Source organism: Callospermophilus lateralis, chromosome 12, assembly GCF_048772815.1.
Source record: "Callospermophilus lateralis isolate mCalLat2 chromosome 12, mCalLat2.hap1, whole genome shotgun sequence".
NCBI classification, from domain to species: domain Eukaryota; kingdom Metazoa; phylum Chordata; class Mammalia; order Rodentia; family Sciuridae; genus Callospermophilus; species Callospermophilus lateralis.
Window position 1 is genome coordinate 61,262,845 of NC_135316.1, and position 27,207 is coordinate 61,290,051.

Genomic DNA, 27,207 nt, shown 5'->3' on the forward strand with positions numbered 1-27,207 from the left:
TCTTCATTCATGTTATGTGAAGTCCAGCCTTGATGGAAAGTTACCATTTTCCAATTGTGCTTATTCTTACTGACAGATTATAGAAGTTGCAGAGTAGGACACTGAAGACACAGGCAGTGTTCCTGTTACCCTGGGCCCCAAGTCCTTTGCCATGTTTGCTCCTTCCTTCTTGGCCTGCCTTTCCTCAGCCAGTGCTGGCTCCCTTGGTTTCTCTGATTGGAGGAGACAGTATGGTGGACAGTCCTCCTTGGACTCCAGAAGAACAAAGCCAGGATGCACTCACAGTTCTTCACTGAGGATGCTATCATCCATCCATCACCTCCTAGTCAGTTTCCTGTTCAGGGGAACACAGTCCCTTCCTAAGTATCAACTGAGGAAATTCTCAGAAACAGCCATCTAGTAGACCATAGATGAGAAAGAGAAAGAAAGTAACCTGAAATCAATATTTGCCAGTTAATCATTTCATTAAAACTCTAACAGTACAGTAGAAGAGTTTGACATAGTAAGCTAAAAATAAACCTGCTGAAACATCACCTCAAAAATGGACCCAGGTTGTACCTGTAAGGTGATCATAGCTTTACCACGAAGAAGAAACACCTAACATCAAAATATTGAATGTGAAAATTTGATAAAAGCTCAGATAGAAATTGAGAACATAGGTCACAGCCTTACATTTCTTACCTACTCAGAAATACCTCCAAAATTTCAAATGTTTATCAAAAAGTAAAATATGAGTTTTCACTCCACTGATGACTCTATAATTGCATCAGACCTTCTGCCTTCCAAGGGTTGATGAACTGGTTTGTTCTTATGGACCTACGAGATCATCTGGCGTTGTGTGAGTCTTCTGTTCATTTGGCATTTCATCCCATGGTCACTTATATTACTTTGATTATCCTGATTAAATGAAAATCAAGCAAGGAAAAAATTGTATAATGATATTCCAAAGAAAAAATTCTAGAAAGCTTATCCAGTCAATAAATTGTAGTTATTGGTAATAGATCAGGAATCATGAAATACTTCATCTCATAAAAGAGAATTCTAGGGTAAAAATATTACTATTACAAACATAGGTTATTATATACTTTCTAATCTAGAATCTTGCAAAAAATTTTAAAATTCATGAAAATAGCCAATGAAATTGAGAGAATACATGAAGTTCAAGTCAATGCAATAATTAGGGCAATAGCTTTTTACATGTTTGGGATATAGTATTATTTAAATTTGACTTCTGTTACTTTGCTGAAGTACCATAAAAAGGGAGTTAAGGGAAGAAATTTTTTTCCCAATATAAATATGTTCCTAAAATATTCATTTAGGGCAAACCAGAGAACAACTTCATGTATTATATGGCTGCACAAAATTAATCTCTTTTGCTGCTTGTTTTTTAAAATATTTATAGTAATATTTTTTCCTATCTCAATTTTCATATAGTAATTATATTTGGCCTCACAACAATAGATATATCTGTGCATCTGGGTATCCATATGTATGTATTTAATATAAATATCTAAAAGTAATAATACTTCATTGCTAGTTAAAAAATTAAAAGGAAAGAAAATAAATCTCTTTTAAATCTTTTTCATAGGAATTGAGTTGTCAGCTTTCTATCTCTACAGTAAAATACTTGAGATACCCAACTTATATAAGGAAAATATTTACATTGGCTTATGGTTTGGGAGGTTCCAGACTGTGATTGGTTAATTGTGTTTCTTTGGGCCTGAGGCAAGGTAGCACATCATAGCAAAAGCATTTGATGGAACAGAATGCCTTCCATCATCAGTCAGGAAGGAAGAAGGGACAAAGAGGAAGGGGCTGGGGGACCAATCATTGCCTTCATGGACATGCTCTCAATGACCTAAGAACATCTTAAAAAGCCCTACCTTCTAATGTTTCCACTACATCCCAATAGTACCACTATAGAGACCAAATCTTTAATCCAAAGGCCTTTGGGAAAAGGGCTGGGGATATAGCTCAGTTGGTAGAGTGCTTTCCTTCATGCAAAAGGTCCTGGGTTCTAATCCCCAGCAGCACACAAAGGCCTTTGGGAGATATTGAATGTCCAAACTACAGCATTCTTTTCCTGGCCCCATGCAAAATGCATTTAGTCCCCCTTAAAGAGTCCCCAAAGTCTTAACATTTCTAGCATTGCTTAAAAGTCCCAAGTCTAAAGACTTCTCTGTGATTCACCGGGAAAGAGTTCTGGGCCTCTCTAAGAATGCAAAAAAAAAAAAAAAAAAAAAAAACAAGTTGCCTACATCAAAGACAAGATAGTGGGATGGCACAAGGTAAACATTCCTAGTCAGGACAAACATGAGAAACAGAAAGGATGGATTAGCCCAAAGCAAAACCAAAACTCAGCAGGGCAAACATTAAATCCTTCCATTCCATGACCACCATCTGGGACAACTCTGGAGAAAGATGGACTCTTAAGGTCTTGGGCAACCACACCACTATGTGCTGGTTGCAGCCCACACAACCACTCTCTCAGACCCCTTTTCGTGTTGGGTGTAGCTTTCTACAATGAATGTTGATTGTTACTAACACATTTATTGTTCTGGGTATCTTCACTGTAGCTTCAGCTTCACTTCTACAGCGCCACTCGTGGGCTGGTCAAGGGCTGCTTGTAGAGACTTCAGTCCTGCAACATACTGCCTTACCTCCTGGGTATTCCCTTGAAATCTCAGTGGAAGTCCCCATGACTGCTTAAGCCCTGTATTCTTCATGCCTGCAAAACCAGTATCACATGGATCATGCCAAGGACTGCCACCAGCATGAGCTATCCCTGGGGCCACTTGAACCAGGGTGGTCATGGCATTTGAGTCCCTTGCCAGGTGAACAACAGGAAATAAACTCCAGAGAAAATTATTCTTAAAGTGGTCCTGTGTGGGCAGTTGCTGGTATACCCAGGGCCCTTTATGGAAAAAATTCTGTCCTCCAAAATCTTTGAAAGTACTTTTCATTTCTATATCTCTGAACCTGGGATAGCCAAGGTAGCATAGAGGATTTCTAAGATGCCCCAAAGCATTTTTTTTAACTGTCCCAGTACAAAGCACTTGACTTCTTTTTATCAGCACTAGCAACTACACAATTCTTGGCCAAGTTGCAAATTTGCCAAGTTGCAAATTTTCCAAATGTTTAAACTCAGCTTGCTATCACTATAATGAAATAACTGAGATAATCTACTTATAAAGATAAAAAGGTTATTTTGGCTCACAATTTTAGAGCCTCCAGTCTGTGATCAGTTGGCCCCTCTGATTTGAGTCTGTTGCAAAGCAGCATATCATGGTAAGAGTGTGTGACTGAGAAAAACCATTTATATCACAAGCCAGGAAGCAGAGAGACAGAATAGCCAGGTCTCACTGTCCTTAGAGGGTATGCTCCCAATGACCTAAGGACCACCCACAGGCTTCACCTCTCAAAGAATTTACCACTTCTCAGAAGCATGGGGACCAATCTTTTAAATCATGACTCTTTCAGGAATAAAATTTCAAATGAATTTGAAGATTTTGTTTCTTCTTATGAAGTGGGCATGAGCCAAAATGTGATTGAAATAGAAAAAATAAGTGGCAATTGTATCTCTAGTTTTATACTCGTAAACTAAGTTAATTAAACATTAATGTGCTTTCGATTGAAAGTAGTAATGATGAACAGTTAAGAATTCAGATTCTTCTGAGCCAAGGAGCAAGTTGCTAATCAGGATAAAAAGAATAAAATGCCTGATAAATACATTAAATATATATCCAGGAAACAAAAATAAATAAATAACCATAAAACATTAACTAAGGTATAACTTAATGGTAACTTTAAAATGTTCCTCTGAAATCATGAAACTAGATCTTATCATAATCTCTAACCTTATGAGATCAATCAAAATGTGAATTCTTCGAGTTTCTCCCAAATTCTATTCCTTTTTGAATATATTTGTATATGGTAACCAAAAAAAAAAAAAAAAAAAAAGGAAATGTGAAGAAAGGAGTTTTTTTCTTTGGCTATCATGATATTGTAATTTCCTGGTTCTCATTGTGATAAGATCTCTATATAAAAATATTCCATTGGCTTCTTTTTCTCCTGGGTGAGGGATATTTTAGTTTCAAGTTAAAGAAACAGTTTAAATTGCTTAAGAAAAGGGGGAAATTATAGTATCATAGAATTATGACTACTCAACAGTCTCAAACAAATGTCATTCAAACATCTTTTAAGGTTTTTTTTCTTCGTGTGCTTTTGTTTTGTTTTGTTTTTTCTGCAAGAGAGAAAGAATATGAAATGGATTCAAATTAAACAAGGAAATAAATTGTTTACTTGAAACAATTATCCTGCTAAAGTAACCTGTTCGGGATTTAGAGCCATGTGCCATTTTCAAAAAAGTTAAAAGAAATCATGAAATAATTAGATAATTATTATTTTTTAGGACTGTATGTTCAAGGTTTGGACTTAGTTCCTTTTTACCTAGGATATATAAGCATTATTATTGAGTCACTAGTAAAAATGATTTGTCTGTCTTCAGCAACAGATCTGAAGTCCCAATCCAAATCTTGGTCAAATTTAACTTCAGCCAACTGAACAGGTAAATCAAATTCAACAGATACAGTAATGCCAATTCTGTTAGTGTAATCTAATTGCTGTCTTCATGGTGAAAATCTTTAATCCCAGAAAAAGTATTTTTCTATTTAGTTAGAACACTAAACACAATTTTTACCCTCTTAATTTTGAAGTGTACTGTACAGTTTTGTTAACTAAATGCAAGATTTTACAGCAGCTCTATATAATCTAATTGCCTTGCATAAATGAAACACAATACCTTTTAAATAGCAACTCCCTAATTTTGCTTCCCCCTGTACTTGGCAATCACTCTTCTATCCTCTATTTGAAGTTCCTGTCTCTTCCATGTATATCACACAGGTGGAATCATGCTGTGTCTGTCCTTCTGTGACTGGTTGATTTCACTTGGTACAATGTCTGACAAAGTTCACCTAAGCTGTCACATATGGCAGGATTTCAATCTTAAGACTGAACAATATTCCATTGTATGTATATACAGCATTATCAGTTCATTCATCTGTTAATGGACATTTATGTGTTTCCACTTCTTAGTGATTGAGAATATCATTGAAATGAATGCGGGAGTGCAAAAATCAATGAACAACTCTGATTTCTGATATAAACATAGACAATTTCATTTTTTTTTGGTTACCATTCACATAATGTTACCTTTATCATGCTTTAAGTTACAGCTTATGTTCTTAAATCTAAATTGAGTCTATTACAAACAACACACAGGTAGAAATTTTCTTTTTTAACCCATTCATTCAGATACTCTATGTCTTTGAGGAATTTAATCTGCCTAGTGCTGGGGAAATTTAAATTAATGTTCAGAGTGAGAAAAATCAAAGCAAACAAATGGTAATAATATTTTTGCATAAATGAAAGAAAAGTCTGTGTATATTTGACATTTAAAAATATTTAATGTTTAAGATAATTTGACATAATATCTAATCAGATTACTAGGTTGGTAATTTCATGTTAATCAATAGAGTAATTGATTTATGTCTGTACTCCTAATTTAAAAATAATGAAAATAATTTTATATTATAAGCAGTAAAATAATGTCTGAGTTCATATTTAGTGTTTAAATTTATTAAATTCTTAGAACTAACAATTCAGTGATGATTTGTTAGATAATTAAAATATCTTAAAAGGCAATCAGATATCTTAAATGCATAAATATTGTTCCAATATTTAAGGAAATTTTTTCAACTGTGTTGAAAACAAAATGTAGAGTGTTGACTATTATAGAATTATAAATAAAATATAAAGGTAGGGATGTTGAACTATATAATCTTAATGAAATATTATGTAATTAAAATTAACATTTTAACAAATTGGTGACGAATAGTTTCCTTTGCCTAGAAACTGACTTCAGGGTCACCAGAAACTTCATTTTGATAATGTGCCAAGATAGAAAGAGAATGGGGTGGCTCTAGAACTCAAGAAATTGTGGCAGAAGAATTCAAACCATCTTGAGCATCACTCATATTGTACATGGTCAGGCTTTTCCGAGTAGTTTTATTTTACCCTGATTATTGTTGAGATTAACCAAACCATATCAATAGGAAGTAATGGATATTGGTGAGACATTATTACAAAGACCATACTGCACTTAAAAAAGATTAAATAAAGTTGATGTATTTGTTAATGACATTGAGCTACTTGAAGTTTTCCTAACACCAAAACTCTAGGATCATACTGGTATTAGTCTTATATTCTTCCAAATATGACTAGTATATTAGTGGATATATCTTTCAATTTAAATGGGAAATTATTAGAAAATTGTTTTATTTTGCTCTAATTAATTTTTAAAGCATATAAATTTAAAATCAAGATTGAATTATCCAATCCTTAATATTTACAATTAGCCATATTTCCTCTGATAAATGAAATGAGATGATAAAGAAGTTGGAAGTAACATTTTATATTTTAAGTGCATGTAAACCTATATATAGTTATGAATTTAAATACATTCAAATATATATATACACATATATATGTATATATATATACACTTTTTTTTAAATGAGAAAAAATTTCAAGTATTTTTACATAATTTTTACATTTTCTTCCAATTTTTTTTAGTGAAATCATTATGTTTCCAGGGTGTCCTCTATTTCACAATTTTCTTCTTCAGCCTCCAGACTAGCTGAGATCACAGGCATGAGCCACTTTGTCTGATTCTGCAATATATTGCTTCCAATGTATGTATCATGTAGCTGATAATTTGGAAATCTTAACCCAAAAATCATATTTAATGCTGGGATTCTATTTGAATTGCCAGTCTTAAGAGATATATTTGGCTTATCAGATTTGAGTAACAGCAAAATTGAACATGAAAAATTTATTTAGAATGTGATATAAATACTTGCATTTTAAAGAATTGTTTGTAAGACAAATCAGGAAAGCTCTACTATGTACTCTATATTGTATAATATTGAAGATGTATTGTTAACTTTGTTAGGTTTGGCAGTGACATTGTTGTTACATTTTTAAACTTGTTTTCTTTGCACAGTCCATCCCACCTCCACTACTTGATCCTTAGCCCCCACTGCTGTTTCTGCAATTTGTACTTGAGGTGAGTCATTTCATCCTTTCCCAATATACAGAATGCATTTAAGTTGCTTTGAAGCCTTCAAGAAAGGTAAGGGGAAGAAAAATGTGGAAATAGAGGTGAAAAAGATAAACTAAATTGGGCTATTATCTTCCACCTTGGGTGGGTGAGCTACAATGCTCTTTGGTACATGGGCTTATTTCCTGCATATCAGACTGTAATTCCTTATTAATATTGTTACAAATAAGGTAGAATGCTCTCTTTGATTTTCCATGTATATACCATATACCTCTTTGAGTTTCTATCTCTGAAATTCCTTTTCCTTTTATAGCTTTCTCTTATTAAGCATTTTAACTGTATTTCTGTAGTAGAGGGGGCTTAAGAAGATATGCCCTAAATCCTGACATAATTCTAAGTGAGCTTCTCCCTCCAGACCTGGATGCTTCTGAATGGGAAATTCATCAGAACTGTTCTTCTCTTCTTCGTATCTCAGAGTGATAGTTAACAACCTGCCCTTCCATATGCACAGGAAAGTCTTTCAGTATCTTCTGCTCCAGGCAAGGCTTTGTCTGCCAGGAGTGGCTCTGGACTCAGCACCTGGCAAGAATAACTTTTTGGCCACACATAGCAGCCAGCAGACTAGCCTCCAAGGCACACATTTCTCTGTGCATCATCCCACAAAGCATTTATGAGTTGCCAATTTGCTCAGGCAGGGCGACATTGAGAAGCAGATCACCTTGATCTTTGGCACCTCTCATCAAATACTCAATCCCATCCTTTGACCAGAGTACCACATAATCATTTAAAAAGATGAGTTTCATGTTTAAAAGCTGAAAATTATTTTGTTATAATTTAACAAACATATAAATATAATTTAATAAACATCTGAACTGAAAACTAACAATAGTGTATATGACCTAAATTTGCCATGCAGAAAATAATCTTCCTCATCATGATCATAAATTGACTATCATGAAGTTTATCCTTTCATCCTTTTGCAGAATATAACCAAAAAAAGGTTTGTGAATTTGCATGAAATGAAGCAAATGTGAACCACAGAAAGGAAGTAGAAAGATTAGTGGTGGAGAGACAATAAAGTCTAAGGATATGTAAGGAAAGAGGTAAGAGAATAAGTAGAGGAGAGAGATGGGGAGCAATGATAATAAAGTGAGTCTAGAGAAAGGAGAAAAATGAAATGAGTGCAGTGGTAGAGGAGAGAGAATAAGTATGTTTTAGGGCTGAAGAAAATTCCCCATCCATACTGAGATGTTAATCCTGGAATTGCCTTGGTTGAGTTATCAGTTGGATTTGTGAAAAACACATTCATACTTGACTTCTCATACTTCAATCTCAAAAGTTTGTTTATTAGAATGCATACTTATAGTAAGAATCATGTATGTAAGTCAGTCACTAAAGATATAAGGTGCAATGTATCAGAAATGTGTCTGGAGCTATTATTTAGCAGAGCTTCAGTTTTAAAGGATGCTTGTGTGGTACCCTAACTTCTAAGAAGAATGAAGTTGAGTGGTTGGTTTTATATTCTACAGTGAGGGAAGGCACATTAGTATGACTCATTTATTTTCTTTGAAATACTTGCATTCTCTTACTGACCCTGCATAGATCATTGTTCTTAGATGATGTCAAAAAAAGAGTTTTTGTTTATGCCAAAGAACTGACCTCTTGAATGACGTTATTTCTTTTATTCTCTAAACTGAAGCAATAATTTCCTTTTATGATTTTAATCATTAACCAGAGACATGGTTTTGCCCCATGCACATTTATTTCAAGAACAAATAAAATGTTATACTGAATAATCTATATATTCAAAGGACTACTCAGATGATTGCTTTCTCTTCAAATTTCCCAAATTCATTCTGTTTGAAAAGCCTCACAGTGTCATGCATAATGAGGTTTTTAGCATAGGAAAATATGGTTCCTCAAATTTAAAATATACTGCTTATAACACATTATTTTTCTGTATAAACACTCTTTGGTTTAAGAGAATTCACAAATTTTTTTTTGCCAAACATAAATTTGCTTAGGTTACAAATCTCTGAATAACAACATGCTCTGCAGTGTTGCCCAAACATTGAGCAGGCTAACATTCTTTCTGGGATAGCTGTTTATATGAAATCCTGATCCTTATGATTAATGTGTGCAATTAAAAAGTAGGAACCTAGAATCATGGAAAGAACTTAGAAATGTGAGATTAACCCAGGTGTAGGACTTCACAAATGAAGAAACCAACAAAAAATCATAAATTATATGTATATGTTTAGTAAATGGCAGATGACAGTGATCTTACTTCCTTTAGCTCCAGTGTTTGTTTTGCTATTAATATCACTCTCCCTATTAATGATAACTTTGTCCCTCAAATCTATTTGTATAATTTCTGATTATGTATTGCAAAAAACTCAAATAATCAGACTACATCCATGTTTATCCTACCAGGCAAATCTATGCTAATTCTTCAGTTTTATGAATAGGACTCTCTATAACTAAACATATAATGCATGGTCAACTAATGAAAGATATAAAATAAATGAATCACAAAAAGAACTAATGGGAGAAGACAGAAAAGCAGAAGAAGAGCCTCCAAAATAGGCATAAATTCTAATATTTTAATTAATGATATGGAGACAGTTTGGTAATATTAAAAAAATGAAAAAAAAATGGTACCAAATTCAGAATATAGATGTTAGAGTCTGTAAACAAGTCAAGATGGCGCCTGGCATTTTGCAGAGGGAGTGGTTTGTGAAGTAACGCCAGCAAGCCATTAAGTGGGGAGATTCCTTATTGGTTGACTGCTGTATCTAGTTTATGTTAATTAAGATAAGCTGTGTGGAATGTATATATACCCCTCCTGTCCTACAATAAACAGCTCCCACTCCTGCTGTATCAATGTACACAAGTTGCTTATTACCCCCCCCCCCATTATTTTGCTGCAGCCAGACTGTGGCATATAGAAAAAGATTTTTGTAGATGGATTACTAAAATGTGTGTCAGTGAGTCTCCTGGCTTCAAAAGTTTGTCTTCTTTGGCCCATTTTGTAGTAGCCACCTGTTATGGTTCAGCTATGAGGTGTTCCCTAAAAGCTCATGTGAGACAAGAAGCTTTAGAGGTAAAATGAATGGGTTGTGAGAGCCTTAACCCAATCAGTGCATTAATCCTCTAATAGGGATTACTTTGGTGCTAACTGTAGGCAGGTAGGGTGGAGGAGGTGCTTCCCTGGGAATGTGTCTTAGGGTTTTATATTTTGTCCTTGTTGAGAAGAGCTCTCTCTGTCAGCTTCCTGATTGTCATGTCCTGAGTTGCTTTCCTCCACCACATTCTTCTTCCATTATGTTCTGCCTCACCTGAAATCCTGAGGAATGGATCCAGCAGTATATGGACTAAGACCTCTGAAACCATGGGCTCACAAATAAACTTTTTCTCCCTCTAAATTTGTTCTTGTTATGTCTTTTTGCTGAAGCAATAAAAAAGCTGACTAAAACATCATGCGACCTCCCTATGACAACTATGATAATTTGCCACTGTCAGATCAATAGCCTCCTTTTCTGTTTTGACTGTGCTGCCCCAGGAAACTCCAGGCAGTTTTAGTTTCCAATTAAGTGGAACTTTGAATATGCTACCTGGTGAGGGATTCTTCTCCAAGACCACCAAACTTGCTGCTCCTAAGGTTATGAACAAGGAAATGGCAAATCCCTGTGTCCTATGTTGGGTATGTAGAGAGAGGGTGTTCACTATCACTTTTTTCCCAGACTTCTGCTTCCTGGCTAAGAATGATCTAATAATGTATTATTTTTAATTAAAAATTTATGCTGAATCTCACAAGACAGCATCCCTTCCTAACAAGGTGTTTTCCCTCATTGGCACCACAACCAAACACTTAGTAGCCATTTTTCCACTATATCTTGCCAGAACTTTTTTTAATTTTTTTTTTTTAGTTTTAATGGAAACAGTACCTTTATTTTACTTATTTATTTTTACTTGGTGCTGAAGATTAAATCCAGTGCCTCCTACTTGTGAGGCAAGTGCTCTGAGACTGAGCCATGATCCAAGCCCATGCCAGAAATTTTTGAGTGATAAGATAAATCATAAGACTGGTGATTTCTGTGAAAATTAGCCTATTGCTGTAATCCACCACAATTAAAATTTTTCCTAAGAAAACTTGGAATGGAACCACCATTTGACCCAGTTACCCCACTTCTTGGTCCAAACCCAAAGGACTTAAAAACAGCATACTACACTGACACAGCCCCAGCCACATTTATAATAGCTCAATGCACAATGGCCAAGGTATGGACACAAGTTAGGTGTACTTCAATGGATTAATGGATAAACAAATTGTGTAATATAATATTATTCGGACATAAAGAAGAATGAAATTATGGCATTTACCAGTAAATGGGTGGAACTGGAAAATATTATGCTAAATGAAATAAGCCAATCCCCCCAAAAATCAATGACCAAATATTCTCTATGATTTGTGGATGCTAACCCAAAACAGAGTAGATTGGGGAGGGAATTATAGAAATCCAATGAACTGGAGAAAAGGAATTAAAGGGAACAGGGGAGGGAATGGGAAAGATAGTGGAATTATTTGGACATAACTTTGTATTTGTATGCACAACCATTGCAACCCTACATCATGAACAATGTGAATCTAAATAGAATAAGTTATAGTTTATAGTTTATATATATATTTTTTTTTCTACCAAAATACATTCTACTGTCATTTATAAATAAAAATATTTTTAAAAAGATTTTTTGTGAGAGTCACAGTTGTATCTATATTTGGTTGTTGAAAGTTTCTATTTTATGAGGTAAAATAGTAATACTGTGTACTTTTCTTAGACAGTGACTTGCGTTTCTTGATAGGAATTAAGGGAATCCTTTGCTATAAAGATGTAAGAGGCTGTGTTTATTTTTCAGTAAACAAACTTAAAGAGAGTTTAAAAATTCAAAAGCATGTTAAGCAAGTTCTCTTTGAATAAAAGAAATAAGGTAAATAATATATGATGAAGAAATTATTAGAGTTATTCTATGTTCATTAAGGTTACACAATTAATGCTAAATCTCCTTTGAATATAGCCATATATAATAAATTTACTAAATGAATGTTATATTTAATCCTCTTCCATGGAGTTCATGACAATACAAGATCTTTTGGGTACTACCTTAGAGGTCAGCAATATTTTATTATTATTATTATTTTTTTTTTTTGCTGTAGTCTCTTACCAGAAAAGATACTTCAATTCTGTCTGAAAAGTTCTGACTTTTAATTCTCACTGTGGGTTTGAAAGTAACCAAGTGTAGTAGATACAGGTCTTATGAAGAAGAACAGTCACCAATATTTATTTTCTCAAAAGAGTTGGTGGAAACAGTCAGCAATGAAGAGTGGGAAATGTATGGGTTTAGGTTTCCTATGTATCAGACTACAGTCCCAGTTCACATGTGAGGAACCACTGCATTCACATTGGCACGAAGGACTTGGTGAACTGTGTATTTAATTGGAGTTGTCTTAGTGTCATTTGTTTTATGGTCACATGAGGAGTATGCTTGAGATAACTACAGCAGATGCTATCAGGGTGCTACCTAGTTGCTCTCACCATGTTTTAGGGATTATTTTGAATTCCACTACAAATTCCTCTATCTGCCAATGTTTTCTGACTCAAGACCCCGGTGTAAGGGGCAAACTAAAGGTGACAGGAAATTAATACCCTAGAAATGTTGAACTAATATTTGATAGGAACTTGTAGATCAAATATCCTGGCTTTTTCCTCCCTGAGATGTATAATTCACCAAAGACTAATGGATAATGCCCTATGTCGCTCCCTATGGGATTGAGAGAGGGTAACCTGCTCATTAATGTACATTTAATGCTTTCCTGAACTGTTTGTTTTAATTCCACACTCTCACTGTAATACTTAGGATTGTCTGTAAGAGAATTTACTTAAAACCTAAATTCTTCTCTGAGCCTTCTTTTGGAAAAGCCCAAAATAAAACACCAAATCAAAGACTGCAAAAATTTTATGATTCTTAATCCATGCTATAAATTGGAATTTTAAGGCAACGATCTTCTACTTTTTGTAATTTCACTTCAATCAATAGCTGTCCTCCCCTAATACAGTAATTGTTCTCACTCTGTCTATAATATGGATCACAGTTACTGTCTAGCTCTTTGCTAATACTACATTCCATGCCAGAGATATTTTTATATAAAATTTGGATAATGCAATGTCACTCTTTACTATGAATTCCAACATCCAATTCTTCATCCACCAGTAAGGAAGTCACTTTTGTGTCCATTGGATATATCCCAGAAACCCCTCTGTTCCTTGGAAACAGTTCTGGTACCATTTATTGTGCAAATAATCATCTCAATAGGAAAGACATTTCCACATAAAGCATTTAAATGAAGAAATTTTAATGATGGGACCATTTAGAAATTCGTGTCCCAATTTAAAGGAATCATGAAAAGAGTTTGAGAAGCCCAGAGACTCATGATAGCATTAATCCTTGCTTCTCCTACAGGCCTTGTATTATTCTTGGAGACTGAGAGCTGAAGCTTTCTACATGCTTGTCTTAGAAGAATGCAGGCACTGTTGTGTTGCTAAACTAAAGAAGACATGGTGCAGGTTCTTCCCCCTGACTTCTTGCTTATTCCTCCTATTAGCTATAGTCAGCAGCCAGAGACCAACCAGGACACAGAACAGGGGGAAATGGACCTATTTGAGTAGATGGAGACTAATTGGCATATATATGTTAGGTATTATTGCTATTTTGATTTTCAATCTGCCTTTAGTCTTATGTCTACTGTTCCTGAATCATTGATGAATCTAGTCATGATAAAACCTTCAAACAAATAGACAAAGGGGGGAGGGAATCTGTCATGAGTTGTAACAGAGAACTTTTTTTGACTAAATGCTATGATTTGCTATTAATTTCTTTGGGATGTTTAAAGAGTCAGATTTCGAGTTTTTATTTTAATATGATAGTACTGTTTTTTATGAAGAATTAATAGCAAAGTAAATTATAAAAAATCAATTGGAGTTATCAGATAATACTTAAAAACAATGATCTAATATTCTGCTGAAGGAAATATAGGTTTATAAATAAGTAGTCCACATACCTGAAAAAGTAAAGAGAAAAATATACATATTGGAAGAAAAGGGCAATATAATGTAACACAAAACAGTAAAAAAAGTTATGCTGGAGGAAGAAGTTAAGACTCTGCAAAGTGTTTTTTTTTAATTTTCTAACTCTTTTTGCACATACAGTCTTAGAATTATCTAGTAAATTAGGTTCCTTAATTTTTAAATAATTTTAGTTAATTACAAAATACTTAAAGGGGGCTATGGCTTTTATTTAAGTGAGTAAATTTTAAAATTAGTCCAATATGTATGTCCATCTGTACAAGTCAACACTAAATTTCTTCCATAGTGACAAAAAAAATTCAAATGGTCATGGGTTGATAACTAATGCTATAAAATAAACAAACTTAGTTCATCAAGGTTAACACTTTCAATGTCTCTTGCATATACATCCAAATTTCTTCATTTAGAAATGAATTTAGGAAAGCACATCTGTTTCATGATTCTGAAATTTCGATAATAAGCCACAAGCAGAAATATCATGTTTAGAAATGATGAAGAGTGCTTTGGCAACTTTTATTAGTGTAGGATGATGATTCCGCCATGGCTAGGCTGGGAGACTGCACTGAAGTATGTGCCAATGAACCCTTAGAAAGTGCTCTTATGTTTGATACAGACAGTTGCTTTGGGAAGTAAGTGGTTGTATCCTGAGAGGTTGACAACTGTTAACATATTCTTAAATAAAACTTGAACCTTACAGTATCATGATGCACACTAATCACTGCATCACTATGAGGCTTATTAAAAATCAATGAAACTCAAGTGACTAGCTTTTCATCAAAATATTCATAAGATATCCTCCTTCCACACAGTGGAGAAGTACTCTGCAGGCTCGGATCAGTGCTTTAAAGGCTCCCTCAGTATGCATTGGCACAGTGGACCATAGCAACTGTGAAAGAGCCATTATAGTCTATCATGTCAATGGTCTGTGCATGAGGACTCCCTTAGTGTGCATTGGCACGATGCACCATGATGGCTTCAGAACACATGATTTTGATTTCAATGGAAGAACCATAATGGCTGTATTAAGATTTCAGTGAAATTTCAATGGAAGCATCTCATACACTTCTCATGAGATCATAATGACTCATAACTTTGTTATTATCTCTGTAGATGTTTAGAGGGTGGGGAGAATGTAACAGTAAGATGACTTTCAGAGTCATGCATTTATTCCTCCTTTATAAAAGCATTTTTTTTATTTCCAACAAACAATAAATAATCGGGAATGAATTCATTAACCAGTTTGTAAAAGAAATGCAAATAAAAATAACTGTAACAACAATAAAGAAGCATTTGTTGAGCACAATATGTACTTGCCATACAAGGCATAGAAGAAAGTGTCTTCACAGTTATGATGCCATTGCATATTCAAAACCACAGCTGAGGTTAATAGTATGGTTTCCCTTCATCACAAAAGGAAATTAAAGGTTTGGAAAAGGTAACTTGCTCAAGTAACTCCATGGTCAAATGCTATCACAGAATTTTACTAATCTCACTTTGTCAGTTATGAAGTATTCAGTTATATTACGATATCATTTACATTATATTCAAATTTCTGCATTTCAGGATTCTCACAAATGATTGCCACACAATTTGAGTTTGTTATAAGAAAACAGTCAGCATACTTAAAAAATCTTGAGTAAGCTTTTCCAAAGGTTTTCCAAACTTATTCAGTCCTACTAACAACATTCAGAGCAAGATGGTAATTATACCTGCATTTTTTATAGTAAAAGCACAGTGATGAAACAGAGTTCTAATGTAGGATTCCAATTTATTCAATCTGCCTTAATGAAGGAAAAGCTGCCCAGGCTAAGACTAAAGGAGCTAAACTTAGAAATTTTTGCTCCCCATATTCATAAACCCCTTTCTTCAAATGAAATCTTAAGCTTATAGTATGAAAAAAAGTAAGAGTAAAGCTGTTCTTCCTAAAGGGAGGGAATAAGATATTCATTTGGCTTACCCTCACATCGACCCTCATGTCTGTTTCTAAGAGGACTCCTCAGAGTCAAATTATAAACACAATGCTTTAAAAATAGTATTTAACCAGTCATGCCTTTGTTCTAAGTACAAGCTGAATCCCACAGAAACAGGCTTCTGCACCCCCATACATTCTCTTTATCCTATTGAAACTCTGGAAAAGATAAGAAAACTTTAAACAGATCTCAGTAGAAAATTCCAGATGAATCTTTCCTCTGGACCAGATTTTATGAAGCTCAACAGAATGGTATTCTTAGTTTAGAAGGGGTCACAAATAATGAGTTTTAGCAAGAGTTAAAAATAATGATACTTGGGCTGTGATTGTTGCTCAGTGGTAGAGTGCTCACCTAGCATGTGTGTAGCGCTGGGTTCAATCTTCAGCATCACATAAAAATAAATAAAATAAAATAAAGATATTGTGTCTATTTACAACTAAAATATTTTGAAAAAATAATAATAATGTATAAGTGGAATTTTTGTCAGTACTCTGTTTTGATATAGACAAGGTTTAGACTGGTAAGAATTAATTTTTATTTACCTCATATTGCTATAGCAGAGACCTTGAACCAACCAATGATCCGTGTCATTTTACTGAACATGTTACATTAGAACAGCAGATTAATTCACAGCCAACAATAAACACTCAGGGCAGCTAAGCAGCCTTCACTATAATGTCCAAACAACCACATGTGACATTATACATTAATATTGCTAACCCTGGTAGTAACCTTTTTCACAATAAAAGAGCCCTTTTACCTAGAAAACAAATCACATGGAAATGTCATAATGTACCAGAAAAAAAAGACTGTATATGATTTCAGGTATATATTGAGGGTGGCCAAACAAAAGCAAAATAATTTGTCATGTGTTGTCACAGTGGAGTCAGAAAGAGAATGGGTTTTGAAAAATAAAACTCAAGCAAAAATACAGTCAATGTTATTTTTGTTTGTTCATTTGGGCTGTGAGCAGCTTCAATTTAAGTGAGGAATCTAAGTATGCAAATGAAATTCACATTCATTGTAAGGGTATCACTAGAGGAATTATATACTTTTTTAAAATTATAGATGTTCCATCCCTCACACCCCCCTTAGAAAAGGAAAAGGACATTCAACTCAACTGAGGCAACAGTTTGAACCCTAGTAGTGAGAACTCTCTGCCCTAGGTTGTAATTGTCATGCTATATTCACTGTGTGATTTGAGCCAGGTATTTCCATGTTTCAGTGATTCAACCTAAGATCTCAGATTCTTATCAGTGAGAAGAATTCCACTTGCTGTTTTTTCCCTTTACAGGAATATTTTGATGCTTTGAGATATGATGTCTGTTAAGTGCTTGCTTAGAAAGTAAGTGATTTATAAACATGGATCATATGGAAGAAAATGTAGGCTTTTGACAGTCACAAGAAAATGCAATGATAGATCCTGCATTTTTTCAAAGTGAAATACAGTAAATTTCACTTTAATCAGGAAATAAAAAGCTTGTAATTTTTAAAGGAATGTACATTCAAAAATGAATAAAGAGAACAAATTCTGTAAAAATCATAAGCACCTTACTTCCACCTTTAGCAAAGCTGAACCATTTATTTGAGATGTATATATTATTATTGTGTGGTACAATTATTTCTCAATTTGCTCCACCTTACATGTACATATATTCATACATAGACACATATAGGAATATAAATATATAGAAAGACAAATGCATACATACATATATGACTATATTAAATATAACTTCTCAATATGAGTAAATGTGGAGGATAGGATTTTTTATGCCATTATGATTTTGACAATTTAGTAATTCATTACCCTTTGATAGGTGGTCAATGTTTTTATTGAAAATTGTATTTCTAGCTAAGCAGTCACATATCCCAGCATCACAGCAAATATTAATGTATAAAATCCAATTTGGTTGCACAATAATGCATATTAATTTTTCTTTAAAATGTGCATATGGATTTATATTTAATTATTTTACTTAGGACTTTCGATAAAGTAGCAGTCTTTCTCATAAGTGAAATTCATGACAGTACTTCATCAAGGTTTGGGACACTCCTTATGCCTCTTAGCTTCTACAGATATAGGTAGATAGTCAGAAACTGTAGTTCCAGAGAGCTCCTTGTTTCCTTATTAATTTGTTCTCAAAGTCTGGTTTTTGTTCTATTTTCCCCCAGGGGCCTCAACGTCTCAAGTCTATCATTGGGTTGGTTTCTATAGTCAGAATGTTATGTAATTAAGAAAAAAAATCATGTATGTTAAAACACAAAATGCTACTTAATATCATTCAAAGGTCAACATGCCATTCAGAAAAAATGGCAGTCATCTTGATCTGTTTTGTCTCATTTGACCTTCATCCCTTCCGAATCCACTTTTATACTAGGTTATTGAAAAGTCCAGACCTCATGTGTTTTCAATTGCATGTTCTATTGATTGGAGTATGTTAGGAAAAGATGCAGAGTATATTGATTTCCTCCACCCCTATACAGATTGTTTATTTATTGAAGTGCTTAAAACAGTCCCAGGAAAACTGAAAAAAAAAAAAAGTCAAAGTATTAGTACTCCTATTTCAGCCTCAAAACTCAGATGACCAGTAGTAGCTTTCTATAACCTGACACGGCTTTCTTCTGCCATAAAGGTAAAGGTAAGGGGCATTCTTCTGCAGCAGCTGAAAAGGCAGACTCCACAAATGTTGAGACAAATAAGGGAACAATTTTATCTCCTCTGTCCTGAGAGGGGTAGGATATTCTAAAGAGTAAAGGACCAACTGAGAAGCCCTATTTATTTTCATAGAAAGTTCTAAGAAGTTCAGAGCACTCAATACATCATCAAATCAATGCTTCCAAGCAAATTGCATTGCCAGAATTCCACTGCCCAAAAATCCTGTTTTCAGTAAGGCCATGGGAGTTAGTTAGGTACCTAAGAATGTGCAATTAACTTTCTCAAAACACTGGGGTATCATTGAGCCCATTGCAGCATCAATTTGTTGAATGGTACTCTAGTGAACAGACAGAGCGAGTGCAGTACCCTGCATGCTAACATATTCCCAGGAAGTCATTAGCACACTGGAAGAATCCCACTGATAAAAGCCCATTTATCCCTCAATGTACTAGACATGGCAGAACACATACTGTCGGTTCAGTGGCTCAAATTTCAAGTTAGATGAACACAGCAGAGACATACAAGTTGGAAAGCAGATGCCAGAGAGAGTCAGGAAACTATGGTTTGAGGATTTTTGTGATAAGCTGTGTTCTTTCCAATGTATTAGGCATCAGATTGCCTGTGATGTGGAATTTTACCTTAAGTTTCCTGATGTTTGAGAAACTTATCCAGAAGTCTAATACATATAATTCAAGGCATAAAAAAGAACAAGCTTTGTAACATTAGTCCTCCATACTCTTGATAATTATAGGAGTTCAATGGAGCTTTTAAAACTCAGAAATAATCCCACATAATGTATTTGTAGAACATTTCAAAGGGATTAAATATAGCACTGATGTTCTAAAACCAGAGAGGGAGCATTTATAAATTTACTTCCCTGTTCTATTTTCTTGTTTTCCATGTTTAAATTAATATTATACGATTCTATTTATTATTTATGGCAAACACGTTATTTTTAGAAAATGTGTGGCTACATTTGAAAAATATTTTCTTTAAACCTATTATAAGGGAAAAGGGTATGGAGATAACTAATTCTAAACTATGTGTAGCTCCTTAAAGAGTCCTTAAATAATATGTAATGCAAAATTTATTCCATTCATTTTGTTACATACAGTGCTCATAAAAACTGGAGATTATTGATTCTCAATAGAACCACTATTTAAGATATTTATTTTATGCTTTTTGATTCAGAATTAGCTATAAGCTTGAAAATGACATTTATTTAAATTGTATTACCTGCCATAGCAGAGGAAATGCTACTGAGTGTACAGTTGTGATAGGAGGGTCATTTAATATAACTGCCCCAGAATCCCCCTGACACACACACACAAAAGGCTGAAAAACAGCTCAGACTCCCCTAAGTATGTATGTATGTGTGTGTGTATATATATATATATTTATACTTCTGATCAGTATAAAACATCTATTCTTGGAAAGAATTTATATATGATTGACCCTGGGTAAGAACACTAACACTGATATAGGTCTAGGGTCATGCTTCATGTTTCCTTGTCATATTGAACAATATAAATGGAATTTCAACATCAAGTCGGAAGTAGATAATTTTGCTCTCTTTCAATTTGTGATAAAACATCACTGAAGTTGAATGTGTAAATGAACAGTAAAACTTTTAATTGAAATAAATACTACAGGTTTTTAAAAATAGTTGAACTATAGTAAGTGGAAGTAAATATGAAAATAGGAAAGACAAGGGGGAAATGGAGATAAGTCTTGGTTACAGCTAACAAAATAGCCTCAAGGAAAGAGTTGAAGCACCTAATTATAGTATGGTTTTCTTCTCATGATTTGAAAGTGAGGGTCAATCTTTGGGAAGAAGGACACATTCTGTCTTTTGAAATCTGCCAGTAGATAAATGGTCTTTGTAACCCTGTTGACTGAGGGGCTGAGCCTAGGGTCTCAGACTAGATAGTGATGAGCCTTTATGGAAAAATGTAATACTGAGATACATTCCAAAGAGAATTCATCAAGCAAATTTACATAATTTTCCAAAGATGACTCCATAATATGAAATTTATATTTAGAACTAACAAAAGTTTTAAGTCTAAGATTATGTGTATATATATATGTATGCATATATGTGTGTATATATGTGTGTATGCATATATATACATATATACATTATATATATTACTATCTTATTTTTATTAAATACTGAGAACCTACTATGTTTCAGGTAATTTCTAGTTTATAATATAACCATCTAAATGTTGATAAGACACAAACGTTAAGAAATCTGCAAAGTTACAGGATAAATTTCCAAATACAAATTTAAAGAGTCACTGTAATACAAGACGCAGTTGGCAGCAAATTTAAAGCTAGAAAATGTTTCTGTACACAAATTAAAAGGGATTAGCATAAAACCAAGTAACAGTACCTAACACAGTGGGAATGACATGCATGGTGTTTAAAGTCAGCAAGAGCTATGTTAATGTTGGCTCTCCAATTGATAATAGTTGATGATGGTGATGAAGAAGAAGAAGAAGAAGAAGAAGAAGAAGAAGAAGAAGAAGAAGAAGAAGAAGAAGAAATAATAAGCTTGCTATTATGGACTAATATAATGTCAGAATAGAAACAAGAACAAGCCAAAAAGAAAAGGGATTATGCAAATTGTGTGCTACAGGACACTTACAATTTTGTGTTCTAACTCACTGTGTAGTTGTATAGAGAAAAGTCCAACCTCAGAAAGGACAACTAGAATTCTACTTGACACAATTCCCTGGGTGCCAAAAGTAGACAATTAGACTTGGTGGATCAGTTTATTACCCAGAGCTAAGCAAATAGTTTAAATCAGTATGCTAATGCTAATTCCTCTTGTCCTCAAGACCCCATGGGGCAACATTATGGGCCCTCATGAAGGGTATGCATGCAATACATCTCACCTTAGGTTAGGGCCAGGCTCTGTAGTAGACAACAACAAAGCTGTCTCCTCCCTTGAGGATCAAGCTGTCACACTGTTAACATGTTTGGTCACTTTGACCTAAGTAGTTACTTGACTGAGAAGCTGCTAAACAGCAAGGTATCTGGGGGTGATAACCCTTGTCATTGGGCACATTCAGCTATAAAGTTCATGGATGCTCATGGTCTATGCTGGACTGCATTTATCCACACCAGGGTCAAAACAGTGTGGATCATTTTTTCACAGAAATATTTCAAAGACACAAAATGTAAAACAAAATGTAAGGTTTAACCTTTACTTAAACATTATTATGAGAGGACAGAGACAGAAATGCAATAATAAATAAGAATAGAAAACATGTGGCAATGGAAGAATAAGAATGCCATGAATAAACTGGGGGAAAAGGACATAGATTAGCTCAGGTCAGCATTTCTCAACATTGTCATGGTCATATTTTGAACATGGGCTCAATAGTATTTGATGCCAGATAATTCTTACCAGAGGTGGCTGTCCAGGGCATTGTAGGATGCTTAGCACTTGCTGGATGCTAGTAGCCCTCTCCAAGTAATGACAACCAAAATTGTGTTCAGATATTTTCAAATGTTCCAGGGGGGTAAATGTTTCCTAGTTGAGTGCAAATGCATGGGGATGGGAATGAGGGAATTAATAGGGAAAAATAATTGGAGAAGATTTTAGAAGATAATTGCCAATTCCTTAATTTATGCCTGGTATTGTACTATGTCCATTAAATATATTATTTCACTTAAAACTCACTGTACCAATTAGGTAGATGAACTGTTATTATTATAGCTGTTTTAAATCTAAGAAAACAAAAACTCTTGTAATTGAAATAATTTTTGCATGATGTTGTGTTACACTAGTAGAGTTTACTAACAGTTTGAAAATTTGACTAGACATAATAGTTTCCAAACTGGTTGCAGCTAGGTCACCAATTGTGGTAGAACATAGGACTTCCCCACATGAAAAAGTTAAGTTTGCCAAGTGTGAGACAGGAATCTTCCTTTCTCTTTCACCACCAGGAGAGACTCATTCAATGAAAGGGATATTTTCATGAGACATCAAAATCATCACCTCTTCATTTTTTTTTTGTAAAATACTTATCATTATGAAAGATAACAATTTTAAAATAAAAACATAAGTAGAGGTATATTTCTTTTTGACTATTTTCTTTTGGAGCCCAATTGAGAAATGCTAACATAGAAAGAAACTACCTAGAACTATTTTTGCAACATGTCTCTCAAACATGTAGACTTTAAAAAAATTAAGACATTAAATTTTCTACAGACACATTTGCTAAAAATGACATGCACTTAAGTAATTGAGTCCAAACCCAATGTGATGAAGTTGGATCCACCTTTCAGTTGAAAGAATATTCATTTGTAAGAACCATCACACAGTACATTCTGCAGGAAACTAAGGACTTGAAGTGACTCATAGACTTGAGCTTTGTTGTTCTGTAATAAACCAACCCAAATTTATTTTTTAACCACTCTGATCAATGCCAGGTTTATCTACAATGTATCAGCAGTACTTATTAACTATCTCTTCATTACATTGCTAGACTCTGACATCCAATCAGAAATATATTAAAGAAGCCTTATTTTTGGTAGTCTTCTGGCATACTACATGTATATTAATACATCCTCAGCCCAATAATATCAAGAAATTTTTCAGAATCAAAGGACTGATTACCAATTTTGGTAGCCTATGTATATTTAAATGATTTAATTCAAAAGATTCTTAGAGGAAAAACACATTATTGCATGTAATTAATTTTTTAAAAGACCAATTTAAAATGAATTGTAGTATAATGCTGTTCTGTGCCTGCAATGAATTGGATGTCCTAAACTTCACTTATTATACATCAGCATACAATTATTGCCCCTTATGACATATTTATCTTAACACTGAGATAACAATGAGGTATTTTTACAGATACAAAAAGAAAATATATTATCTCCACCTTCAAACATTGCACAAACTAGCTGAAGAGGGGCAGGAGAGTCACAAGTAACTATAATACAGGATACAAAGCAATGTGTATTATCAAGTAAATGCAATAACATAGGAACATGAAGTGGATAAATAGATAATCTGTTAGAGCAAGAAGTGACTTGCAAATACTGAGAGGAAATGAAACCAGAGGGATAGCAGGGTCACATCCTTCTACTCCATAGGCTCTTGTGAGTACTTGGTTTTGCTCTGAATAAAAATGATTGTCATTGGAAGGTTCAAAGCAAGAGTGAAATCAGTGGATTTATATTTTATCAGGATTAATTGTGGCTATGCCAAGAAAAAAATCTAAAGACCTAGGGATGTAGCTCAATGGCAGAGGGCTTACTTTGTATGTACAAAAGGATGAACTTGGTTCCTTAGCACACACCATACATAAGGATCAAGTCATGGATAAAATACCTAAATGTAAAACCAGAACCTATAAAACTCCTAGGAGAGAACATACAGGAACACTCCTGAACATTGGTTTTTACAGTCAATTTTTGAATATTACACCGAAAGCACAGGCCACAGAAGCCAAAATAAATAAATGGAACTTCACTAAACTAAAAAGTTCCATGATAAAGAAAACAATTAACAATATGAAAGGGTAACGTTCAGATTGGAAAGCAAAAATTGCCAAACTATGTATCTAATAATATCTAAAAATTTATAATGATCATACACAACTCAAATAAAAAGAAACAACCTTATTTTAAAAATGGACTAAAGACCTGAATAGACATTTCTCAAAAAAAAAAAAAAAAGACATAAAAATCAACAAGCATTTGGAAAATTTGGAAAGGCAATTGACATCATTTATTATCAGTCAAAACCAAACAGAAACAAGTACGACATACTACCTCAACCTATTAGGATGACTATTATTAAAAAGGCAAAAGATAAATGTCAGGAAAAATTTGGAGAAAAGACAACTGTACACTCTGGGCGAGAATGAAGCTTATTGCAAACATTATGGATAACAGTATGGAGGTTTCTTAAGAAATAGAAGTTGGAACTGCCATCTACTCAGCACTCACTCTTCTGGGAATACATCCAAAGGCCATGAAATCATTACTTCAGAAAGATATCTGCACTCCTATGTTTATGGCAAGATTATTCACAATTGCCACTAAATGAAAGAAACTGAATTGTCCTTCTGCAGAAGAATGGATAAAGAAAACTGACATACAGAAAAATGTTCATCCCTAATCAAAGAGATAATTGCCTTTTGCCACAATATAGGAACCTGGAGGACATTATACTAAATGGTACAAAAAAGAAAGAAAGAAAAATACTGCATTATCTCAAATATAAATGGTATCCAAACAACAAAATTTAAATATATAGAGATTGAGAACAACAACAAAAAAAATGCCCTGGGTTGGGGATGGTGGAGGAAACAGGAATACTTAGGTTAGACGATACAAAGTTTCAGATAATGTAGAGTAATGAAATCTAGTCATCCTAAAAATGTACACGATGAGGACTAGAGGAAATAAAATTATATGTTTGGGATTTTGCTCCTCTTGTCACAAAAAAAGAAAAAAATGAGTAACTATCCCAGATGATAGATATGTTAGTATACTTCACTTTAATAGTCTTATATATATATGATATAACATTATATTATATGCCATAAATATACACAATAAAATATATTTTAAAAAACAATACAAATGGGCAGAAATTGTAGTTCAGTGGTAGAGCTCTTGCCTAGCATGTGGAAGGTCATGGGTTGATTCCCAGGACCACATACACACATATACACACACACACACACAGACTATCATAAACAAAAAAATAGTAATTTTTAATATATACCTATTTTACTTGATGATATTTATTTCAAATATTTTATATAAAATGTTATTCTCACCACTCACAATTTTCAGTTTGGCAATTAACAGAGTACATATAATATATGAATGATCATTCCAAACTACTTGTCAATCTAGTAATTTCATGAACTGCCTATATCTATTTTTTTTCCTTTTTAATTTGCAGTATTATTAAAGAAAATCTCTTTTAATAAAGATGTTCTTGTCTTTCCTAACATTAGGAAAATGAATGGGTGTATATAATGATAAAGAAAGTCATGAGGCAGTGAGAGATCACGTTTTATTCCTAGTTTGATTTTGATTGACATCTTTGACTATTTTCTGTCTCATATAAAAACTTTAAAATGTTCTCCTTAAGAAATTGAACACTAAATATCTTGTGTTGTTAGGCCACATTAGGTCTATTAAGAAAAGATGGTTCAAGATTTTCCTATATTCATAGTAATGGTATTTTTAGTAATGATTAAACACACACAGCATATATGGTATAAAAATTGCTCTTGTTGTTTGTCGAGTGCTCAGTACCATTCTCTTTTTGTCAAAAAGTAAGTGAAATTGCTCAAAGAGGCTTTGTGCAGAAATGTTTGCTCCTTTTTTTATAATTCTAGAAAGTTGGGAATACAGACACCCGCTTTCTTTGCAGAAGGCAGTAAAACTTCAACAAGAGTATAGGCAGAGCTGTTAGCAAAGACTACATGCAAATAATATGGTTGAAGTCCTGGCTGAGAATAACTAGCACAAGAGTGATCCATTATGACATCAGCTTAAGGTTTTATTTATATTACTGTCACTCAAGGAATGGTATTTGATAAAACTTAAAATTTAAAATAAACTCTTCCATTTATCTTCTCCACTGTTTGAAACTGAATGAGCAAACCAGCTTTCTTTCACTTCTTAAACCCTGTTTAATGATTTTTCAATGGCTTAACAAAGGGAAGCTTTACTTTAATTCACTAAGACTCTAATTTCTCTCACTATTACCAATAAAAAGACCTGTAACAAATTAACTGAAACAAATCCACTCCAGTTGCTTTCTTTTCACCATAATCATGGGGTATTACATGAAACTCTGTAATGTAAGACACAAACTTGGAGAGGATCTGATATATAAGGTTTTGAGTCTATAAATTTTCTTCATCAATTATCTTACTCATTCAATCCCTTTTTATTACTTTTATATTCAGATAGAGAATCAAACTACTAAGCTAATATTCAATATTATCAACTCAATTGAACCTCTTTAAAAATAATTTTAGAGTTTGGTATTACCAATAAATGGTGAAATGTTCATAGATTTTTGTGTGGAATTAATTCATTGAAATCAAAAATCAAATTTTTCTTTTGTTAGGCTGGAGAGTTATTTGTTCTTGTCCTTAAATAATAATAACTCTTGAAAGGTTATTAAGATGCTAATAATATAAAAAATTATTTGGGACCATAATCTATAGGAATGTTTCATGAACTATTTTCCTATTTCACCAACTCTCACACTTACTTTTTAATCAAGAGCAAGCCAGTAGCTATAGTGAAAGGAGGAAAAAT